Source organism: Leucopleurus acutus, assembly GCF_964270905.1.
Source record: "Leucopleurus acutus genome assembly, chromosome: 12".
NCBI lineage: Eukaryota > Metazoa > Chordata > Mammalia > Artiodactyla > Delphinidae > Leucopleurus > Leucopleurus acutus.
Window position 1 is genome coordinate 49,917,865 of NC_139154.1, and position 9,980 is coordinate 49,927,844.

The following is a 9,980-nucleotide window of genomic DNA, read 5'->3' on the forward strand; positions in this document are numbered from 1 at the left end:
GGCGGGTTTGAGCAGAGCCCACCTCATTCTTTGCTTGGCTGGCTGTGCGTGTAGCCAGGAGCTCTACTTACTCAAGGTGCTCTTGGGGTGGGAATATAGCATCGAGCTATGGAAGAGCTTTTTTATCTCTCTCTCTCTCTCTTTCTCTCTCTCCATTGTGAGAATCAAGAACCAAAGTCTTGTCTGAGAACATGTAACTGCTTAGGAATTCCTTGCTTGGGAATTTTTGAGATTTTAGGAAAATTGTTTTACAGGGCCCACTTCTTATCTTATTCTCTCTTCCCTGCTTCATTTCTTGCCTCCTGAGTGGAGAAAGGTTTCTCCATTCTCATTGTACTTCGGAATCGTCCAATGAGATTTTCAAAAATGCTGACACCTGGGCCCATCCCCGGGGATTTTTGTTCCATGGGTATGGGGTAGGGCCCAGACGGCTGTCTTCTCTTCTTTTCTTTTCTTTCTTTCCTTTCCTTTTCTTTGTTTCCTTCAGGCTTTATTGAGGTATAATTGACATATAACACTGTGTAAGTTTAAGGTGTGCAGTTGTTACCAAACCAGATTCATTTGCTTGACGCACAGGAAGCTAAACGCTGAGATGCTGAGGTCTGTAGCAGAGAAAGGGTTTCTAAGGCAGCCAAGCGAGGAGCTGGAAGAACGTTTCAGATCTGCTTCCCCAGAAGGTGAGGGGCTGGGATATTTGTAGGATAAAGAAGCAGGGGGGTTCTGAGGCGTGGGGAGTGTGGGGAAAGGTGATTGGAGATAAGAAAAAAGGTGAGGTAAGAAAAAGTTTGCGTTCTGTGCAGGTGCAACTAGGCTACGTGCTTCCTCATGGGACACGTGTTCAGAAAATGGTGGCCTTAGCATGTTCTGAGGGTGAAGTTTTTGGCCCTCTGACTTCAAAAGGTCATGACACTTAACGCATGCACAGTTGGAGGGTCAGTTGTCCCAACCAGTCTTAACTGGCTTGAGCTGGGCAACAGCTGACTCCAAGCTCCTGGAAAACAACTTGGGCAAACGTGTTATTGTTTAGGCTATGTAATGCTAGGAGGACGTGCAAGTTTTTGTGAAAACAATTAAAGCGAGCTTGATCAGCGTAGGCAGCTTATAGTTATTATTTATTAAGCAAGTTATAGTTTAATGGATCTAACTGATGACTAGCCTCGGCTCCACAATGTATTGTTTGATACGCTTACATATTGCAGAACGATGGCCGCCACAGCCTTAGCTCAAGCCTTCATCCGGTCACGCAATTGCGATTTCTTTTCTGTGTTGAGAATCTCTCAGATTTACTCTCTTGGCCACATTCACGTGTATAATACAAAACTGTTAGCTATAATCACCCTGCTGTACAGTAGATTCCCAGAATTTATCAGCCTTTTGACTGGAAGTTTGTACACTTTGATCCATGTCCCCCCATAGTCCCCACCCCTGGCCCCCACCTCCCCAACCCCTGGTAACCACCACTCTACTGTCTGTTTCTCCGAGTTCAGCTTTTTTAGATTCCACGTATAAGTGAAATCATACGGTATTTGTCTCTCTCTGTCTGACTTATTTCACTTTGCAAAATGACCTCGTTTCATCCAAGTTGTTACAAATGGCAGGGTTTCCTTCTTTCTTATGGGGTGTGTGTGTGTGTGTGTGTGTGTGTGTGTATCTCACATCTTCTTGATCCATTTCTTTTCTCTCTTCTCTTTTTTCTTTTCTCTACAAGTGATTCTAATGGGTGGCCAAATTCTGAAACCACAGTAAATCAAAGGTGTAGAAAGTGGCAGTGGCTTTGGCCCTGTGGGTGCCTGGCCTGCCAGCTCTTCCCAACTGGCAGCCCTGGGGTGTCCTGGGCTGGGGACAGAGGCTGACTGAGGCCAGGCACTGGAGTCAGAGGGGCTGGACTCGAGTGCAGGCACTGTTGCTCCTGGTGTGTGGCCTTGGAGACACTTGTCAACCTCTCTGATCTTCCCTTATCCATCCAGTGTGTGTGTGTGTGTGTGTGTGTTGTATATGTGGTAAGTGGGTGGGAGGAGGATGACAATATTGCCCACCTTAACTGGGCTGTTGTGACGATTAATGAGATAATTCTTGTAAATACTTAACACGAGGCCATGAGCACAGGAAATGCTTGACGAATATTGGCCATCATGTTTCTGGAGACATTGCTTTAGGATCCAGGTCTAGGCTCAGCTAGGACCAGGGTCTTGCGGGCTCTGCAGCCCTTGGAGTTGGAGGAGTGGATGTTACCTTGGAGACCTGCGGAGACTGAGACCCACTGTTAACTTGGCCGGGCTTGTTTCAGAGGATGGAACGTGGTCTGCCCTCTCTGCTGGGAAGCTAGCGCTGCTCTTGCCCCTGGAGCCTATCACCTCTCCAGTTGCCTTCCCCCTTCTCCTTACTTGACACGTCCCTCACAGCTACCCTCAGCATCCCCACCCCCTACCCCAGGAGAAATCTGGAAGCTCTTCTCCCTGCAGACTTGTTCCCTCCCCTCCAAGCCTCTTCTGACTCTCAGCTGGGGGCAGAATGGCTGGGAGGATCTCCGAGCACTTTCTTGCTGAAAGCATTTTCCTTATATTATAATTTGGTCCAGCCAATAGGAAAAGAAAGGAGAAATACTGATGGAAAGGGGGATCGTCTTCCTTCTCCTGGTAATGGAGGGAGGAAAAGGCGCCCCGAGGAGGGAAGACTGGAGGAGGGGTCAGCCTCTCAACAGAGTGTCTGCCGTGTTCCTGGTCCGTCATTCTTCTCAACATCTCGTAAGAAAGATATTTCTCCCATTTCCTGCTGAGGAAACTGAGCCTCAGAGATGCTTAATAAGCTACCTCAGCCAACGCCTGGGAATCACTGGGACTCTTGTTCAAGTGCAGACTCTGATTCAGATGGTCTGGGTGGGGCCCGAGATCCTTTGTTTCCAATAAGCCCCCAGGGGATGTCCATGCCACTGGTCTGGCAGGGACCACAATTTGGGGGCCAGGCCTTGGGACGCAGCTAAGGAGTGGCTGAGCATGGATCTGCACTCAGGGCTGTTTGACTCCAAAGCGCCTGGCATGCTCCAGGGTACTCTATGGCTCCCAGATATTGACCTCCCCTTGGGTCAGTCTGAGCCCCTTGAGAAGACCAGTTAAAATCCCATGGTCTCTTGGAGTTAGTCTGGCCCCAGAGTTCTGCCCTAAAACCTTCAGGGCAGAGAGGGTCTGCTGCATCTGCTCTTATCACCAGGGCTTGCTGCAGACACCTGGCCATCCAACCGTGGCCTTTGGTGGGATAGGATTTGTGCAAATAAATGAAGACCAACCAAATGAGAAGTGCAAAGACTCTCTATTCTTTATAGAGCTTGCTGTAGCCAGGGAGTCAGCCACAGTCACTCGTGTTCTGCAGAGACTCAAGGGCAGGTAGAGGAACAGAAAAAGGGGGAGGTTTCAGGTATGCCATGATTAGTGGAGCTGTTGGCCTGGAGAAAGGTGTAGACGCAGTGTGGATCGCGGCCTGCTGGCAACAGCAGCACCTGTGGTGCTTGTTAAAGTGCAGACCCCTAGGTCGCACTCCAGACCTACCGAATGAGAACCCTCAGCCATTCTTATACACCCTCAAGGTCAAGAGCCTGGGGCATCGTCCCAGTGCTCTTAGTGGCTGTTAGGTTTCCAGGCTAGCGCACACTTGAGAGTCAGCGTCCCTAAGCCAGTATTTCCCAAATGTGTTTGATGGAAACATTTGCTTGGGGAGGAGGGATGGAGACTGGAGGAGGGAGGGAGACAGGCAACGGGGTCCTTGGGGCCTGGGAACCTGATCTGCTGGAGATCAGGCCGGTTGCAGAAGCAGTGTCCCAACTGCCTGTTCCCAGCTGGGCTTCAGGAGTCCCCTGGGCAGGCAGGCAGGGCAGCATCACTGTGCGTACAGGTTGCTCACCAGGTGGGCGTTTCTGAGTCAGGGACCATTCAGGGGGTCCAGTTTTGTCCGTATTGTTACTGGGGCTTGCTCGGGGAGGCATTATGGCGTCTCTGTGTCCTACTACCTGGTGTTTCAGTGAAGAAGGCTCTAACATGTGAAGGGTTGGTTTTGTTTTAATCACAGCTTTATAATTACCTCTCTGTGGGTTGACATTAGCATCACTTAATTAGCATCACTTTGGGTCCTCCTTGAGAATTTTTACATCCAGAAAGTGATCCAGCACCTCTGTGGCTGATGTCAGAAGCTGTTATCTAAACAAAAGCTTTAGAATGTCACCAGGTTTTGTAAGCACAGCCAATCCTGTCCCCTTCCAAAGGAGAAAGAAAAGCTAGATGAGTAATTTTCACGAAGGCAATCTGTTTCCCAGGGTCTGTATTTCCCTTCTGTCTCATCCACTGGTTTTTACCACTTTGGGACACTGACAATGAAGCCTCAGAGGTGTCTCCAGAATGAGGCTTTGTCTGCTCCTGCCAGAAGGTTTCACCTGGAAGCCCACTTCGGGGGGGTCATGGCAACGAGGGACAAATAGTTTTCTGACAAGACTTTTTCTTAATGCCAGGGGCAGTTTTATCTGTGTGTGTGTGTGTGTGGGGGGGGCGGTGGATGAGGAGTGGTTAAGGTGCATTGAGGGGATTATTATTTTTTTTAATTCTCTTGGAAATTTTCAGCTTCCATCCAAGCTAGTTTAAGAGGAATTTCTAAAACTATAGCTAGACTTTGGCCGGATATGAAAAATTTCCTTTTTGTAAAAACTGGAGAAAACTGAGAATTTCTTCCAGAGAAGTTTGTTGTATCTTTCTCTAGGCTGCCCCCTGGAATAATCTAAATATTGTTGCAGTAGGTGTTAGAACCAAGGCTGGCCAGGGGCTAGGCGACTTGTTCTGCCACTAGCTGGCAATGTGTCTTTGGAGGAAAACATCTGACATCTCTCAGCCTCCCTTTTTTTTTTCATCTGTAAAAGGCACTGAAAAAATACTTGCTTTGCTCATCTCCCAGGGTTTTTTCCCCCAAAGATCTAATGAAACAATGTAGATAATTCTATTTTGAAAAAGTAGAGTGTTAAACACAGAGAAAAAATATAATTATGATTAACTCCAGTCTTATCCCAGTAAAACCTGCTATTCTGAAGGCATGCCAGTCATTCCTACCAGCTGACTGACAGATCACTTACGACTCAACGTGGGAATAACTAGGAGATTCAGAAACTTAATCTGCTTTTTTTCCTGTTTGGTATGTTTGACATATGTAGTTGTGATTGCCAGCTAAATGTTTTAGTCTTTTCACTTTGAAAGACATGGAATCCTTCAAAGAAGGAAGTCAATTCTAGCGGAGTTTGACAGCTGTTTTTAACTTTCTCCAAGGATCAAAGCTCAGATCTAGAAGGAGGGGGAAATGGTCCTGAGTTCTTTTCTTAATCAGAAACTTAGCATGCAGAGATGGCAGAGATGAACATTAAAAGCAAAGATGGCAGAGGGATTATGAGTTCAGTCCCCCCAAATGGCTCCATAAGATGGTTTAGAAAAGGCAGGTTTGCTCACGTCTTACAGAGGGTAGACGAGCCCATATAAGCCAGGTCACGGGGTGGGTTGATGGGAGTGTCAGGCCTCCGGCCCAGCCATCTGGAGAGGGAGAAAGTCTGGCTCGCAGGGTGACAATCACATGTACCACACCATTCCTTCTTCCTCCTTCTGCTTCTGTTTCGTTCTTCCTTCAATTCAGGCCTATCAGGTTCGTCTAGGGGCGTTAGCTCAGTCCTCAGTGCCACCATTCCAGCCAGATTGTTGCCTCGGGTGCTTGACTTCAAGGGTGTCTGAAATTACCGCATTCGGAACCCAGGCTACCAGGTCGGTTGAATTCTATAGTCACCTGATGCAGGGCCTTCAGACTATCATAAAGTTACTTTCTGAAGTCCATGAGTGTAATCAAGCCAGCAGCGTCCAGGGTCCTCCGTAAAACTGGATTAGAGTCCTGAGTGCATTAACTGTTTGCTCCCCTGCTTGTGCAACGCATCTTTAATTGCATTTCATAGAACCACCTGGATGGATTGATGGACCTTGATTTAAACTTCAGGGAGGTACAGGGAGGAAACCATAGTGCAGTATAACATGCTCTGTTAATATAGGCTCAGAACACATTTACTTTATGGCCGTTCAACAGACTTTGATGTGGGGCTACTTAAAAATATATTACCTTTGAAAAGCTTTGCTTTGGCAGATAGAGTGGGTGTTGGCAGCCTGTACGCAGTCAACCAGACGATCAATTGACAAACATGTTGACACAATAATTCATGGCACCACCTCCTCTGATACATGCAAAACGCTGGTTTATTTCAGAAAAATAGAATATATTTCTCAAAATCCCTTTCATTCATGTTGCAGGGTTTATGAGGCAAGTCTTGCCAAACGTAAGCACTTCACAATGAAGGAAAAGTCTCTCTGGTTTGTCTGCCCTTCATTTTCTATCAACGTGGATTATTTTAGGTTCTGAACTGGGTGTATGACGTGAGGAAGGAAAATAGATGCTGCTTAGAGTGAACGACCGCACAGAACCAAGCTGCGGAAGGAAGATATATTTCATCTTGAAGACTGTATTTATATTTGCAGAAAGCTATCACTGTTCCACTAGAATATTATATTTGCTTTTTTACTCCATGAATCCTTTTGATGGAACTAGAAAATTGTGTTTTTCCCCTGGGGCAGCACTCTTTGCTATGTTACTAATGTGTTGGATAAAGAGGGGGCTGGACACCTCCCTCTCCACAGCTCTGGGGTCCCCGTGTGCATGGAGGATGGCTGTAAACCCCCAGAAAGGAGTCGGCCCCAATAAGAATATGGGTATAATACGCACTTCTTAAATGAATCTCCTATGTGGACGCCCTTTTGTCTTTATACCCAACATTCCTTCTTGGTTTCTAACTGTGAAGAAAAAGAACAGACACATGAGTCTTTAATAGGTTGGGGCCATTGGCTTAATTAAACAAGACAAAACAAAACATAAACACCCTGCTCTCCCTTCTCCCTTGAGCACCGGAAGTGGATTGGGCCCGGCAAGCATGAGGTTCTTGGGTGGAGGGGGAGGGTGGGTAAGAGTGACCCATCTGAGAAGCTGTGGAGTGGGGCTTGCCCCTCAAGGCCACTGGGAGTGTGCTCTCCAGGCAGAGACAAAGACACAGATTTGAGGAAAGGCCTGATCTCAGGAGGGGTGAGACCGTGGATGCCACACAAATGGTCTATTGGGGTGGATTTAATTTCTTTTATACAAAGTCGAATTCACATGTAATATGGGCTGAGTGTGGTAGTTGGGATTGTAGCCCAAAAAACATACCTTTGACTCATCTGTTCCGGGGTCAGCTTGGCACTCCTTCATCTTAGACCTTTGCTGCCTTCCAGCCCCTTGGCCTCAGCAACCCCTCCCCTTTCCCCTCTGGGAAGATGACTTGGGATTCTTGAAGCCTCTGAGTCCTTGGGCATCACGATGGCTCCAGCAGCTCATCGTCCCTGCTGCCTGGGCCTAGAGGTTCTGGGTCTCTCATTACATCACATGTGAGGATATATGGCAGCAGCCTGGCCCTGTCCTGGCACAAGTAGGTGCTCAGTGGCAGGAATCCTGTGCACCCTGGATCCCTCCGCGGCTGCCTGCAGGACAGGAGGGGTGGGTGCTCTACCAGCCTAGCTCGGGCTGGTGGTCGGGGGAGCCTCTCCTCTCAGAGAACCTCCTGCCAGGCACCCTCATGAAGGCAGCAGTGGTTCATTCCAGACCCTTCCAGGGCATTTGCTCTGATGCCGACCCCCTCCATGACGTAATATGCTGCCTGGCTCCCAGCTGCCCACTCCTACCTCATGTCACTGCAGCTGGGTACCCTCAGCCACACCCACACACTCAAACCAGCCCCAAACCTCTAAGACCCTGTAAGGGGGGGACCTGTGCTGGAGACCCAGAACTTCCCGTTCTCGTGGATCTGGCCCCCACTTCTTATCCAGTCACTTAGACTTGATCATCCCTGGGGTTACATCCCCACGTTGCATCCCAGGTTCATCACCTGGGTCCCTGTCCAGTCTCCCGGCAGCTGGGGTTCTGCTTTGTTTCTTCAGACCTCCAGGAAGCCGGCCTCGAAACCCTAGCACGGGGCAGGTCCCCTTTCTGACCAATTCTCTTACCTCTGAGCTGGATTGCTCCACACGGCTTGCTTCCTGAAAGCCAGCCTACAGGGCCCAGCCCTCGTTACCCACGCTGCCGGCCTAACCATGCAGGGGGACAGTCCAGCTCTCTCTCAAGCAAGTTTCCTGAAGTTGGCTGTTCTCACTCACTCACCTGGGCCCGGGTGGCTGAATTTCCTCCTGTGTCCTGCAGCCCAGGCAGTTCCCAGGGCCCAGCCTCCAGCCCCTGGGTGTGGCTCTGCCCTGCTGTGGCCTGAGCTCTGCTCTGAGGATTAGTACACACTAACTGGGTGCGTACAGACATTTCCCAATAGACGGGTGGGTTGTGGTCCCTCTTGGTAGTTTAATCAACTGTTCCTGAGTGCCTTGGAAGAGGTTGTCCCTGTCACCCTGTCTGAATAACTGGACAAGTCAAGGTGGGGATCCTTTACTTGGAGCCGCAGCCTATCCCTGGGGGAGGGAGCTTAGTCCTCAGGACCCAGTTTAACATGTTCTTGAGTCGTGATCTACTTCAACAAGAAAGGACTTGAAGTCTATAATTTTTCCAAACTTAAAAAATCAGCTTTGAAGCAGATGTGGAGGATTGGCCCTTAGCTGTACCCTGTGGGTGAGAATTCTCGTCTTTTGACAACCCACTGAGCTGGCATTGAATCACCCAATTACTGCAAATTCTTTTCTAAATAGAAAGCACTCCACAGCCTCCAGTGGAAAAATTCCAAATTCTGCAGCGAATATCTAGCTCATTGGCAGAAGCAGGTTTGGGGCATGAACAATGGTTCTTCACGTCAGTCTCAACTCCAGCAGAAGTTCTGCAGATGACCTGGGAATAAGGTTGGCAGAGAAGCCCCTGGGGGAGACCAGGGTGTGTTTGTGTGTGTGTGTGTGTGTGTGTGTGTGTGTGTGCGCGCGCGCGTGCCTGCCTTACCCACACGTCCTTCTGAGCTTCAGCCCCCACGGGTTTCAGAGAATAGGCTGCTTTGTTTGCGAGGGTCGGTTGTACCCACTCAGTCTGAGAGGCGTGTGGGTGCATGGGGTAGAGCATCTGAGATATGCCTCTGAGACAGGCTTAGCTGGAGAGGCAGCAGGGCTGCACTGTTGGGCTGGAAGCTTTGCTTTTAGGGCTTTGGAGCTGAGCTTGGGAAGGAGGGTGGGTGGAGCTGTGTGTCTTAATGCCACCTCAGGCTTCTTATCTCTGGAGCAGTCAGCTTCTAAACAGAGCTCATGATGGGCACATAAAAGCTGTGCCACTATTTAACCTTAAAAAAAAAGAAGAAGCTTTCCACCTGTACAAGTACATACGTAGGCTTGCAAATGGAACAGTCAAGGGCAATGAAATGTTCAAAAAAATAAAAAGGAATGAAAGACAATAGAGTCTAGAGCCAGGCACACCTGTTTACGTTTTACTCTGTTCTCTTCCTAGTTGTATAACCTCAGGCAAGGCACTGGGTGGGGGGTGGGGAGTGAATGAACGAGAGGTGCTTTGGTTTTCTCATCTGCAAAAACCAGGAGAATGCTCTCTGCTTCATTCATTGTTGAACGAATTAAATGGTTTCACAGAGCGAACCCAAGTAAGACACCTGGCTCATGAAGCATGTGGTAAATATCGTTTCCTGCTAAATTAAGACCAGCACTTGAAGGATTAAAGAGTGTTGTTGTGGGGTCCAAAGTTATAGTTACTCGTTGAACCCCAAGGCAAACCAGGATCTAGGACTGCAAACAGTGATTGTTTAGAATTTAGGAGAGCCTCTGGGCAGTGCCCTTTCCAGGCCTTTCCTACCTCTCAGGAGGAGTTTGGTTGGCCCACCCTCTCTGGGGTTGTCTGACGCTTGGCTGTCACCCTTGCCTTCTGGGGTGACTGGCATCAGTGTGACTCAGTCAGCCAGCCCG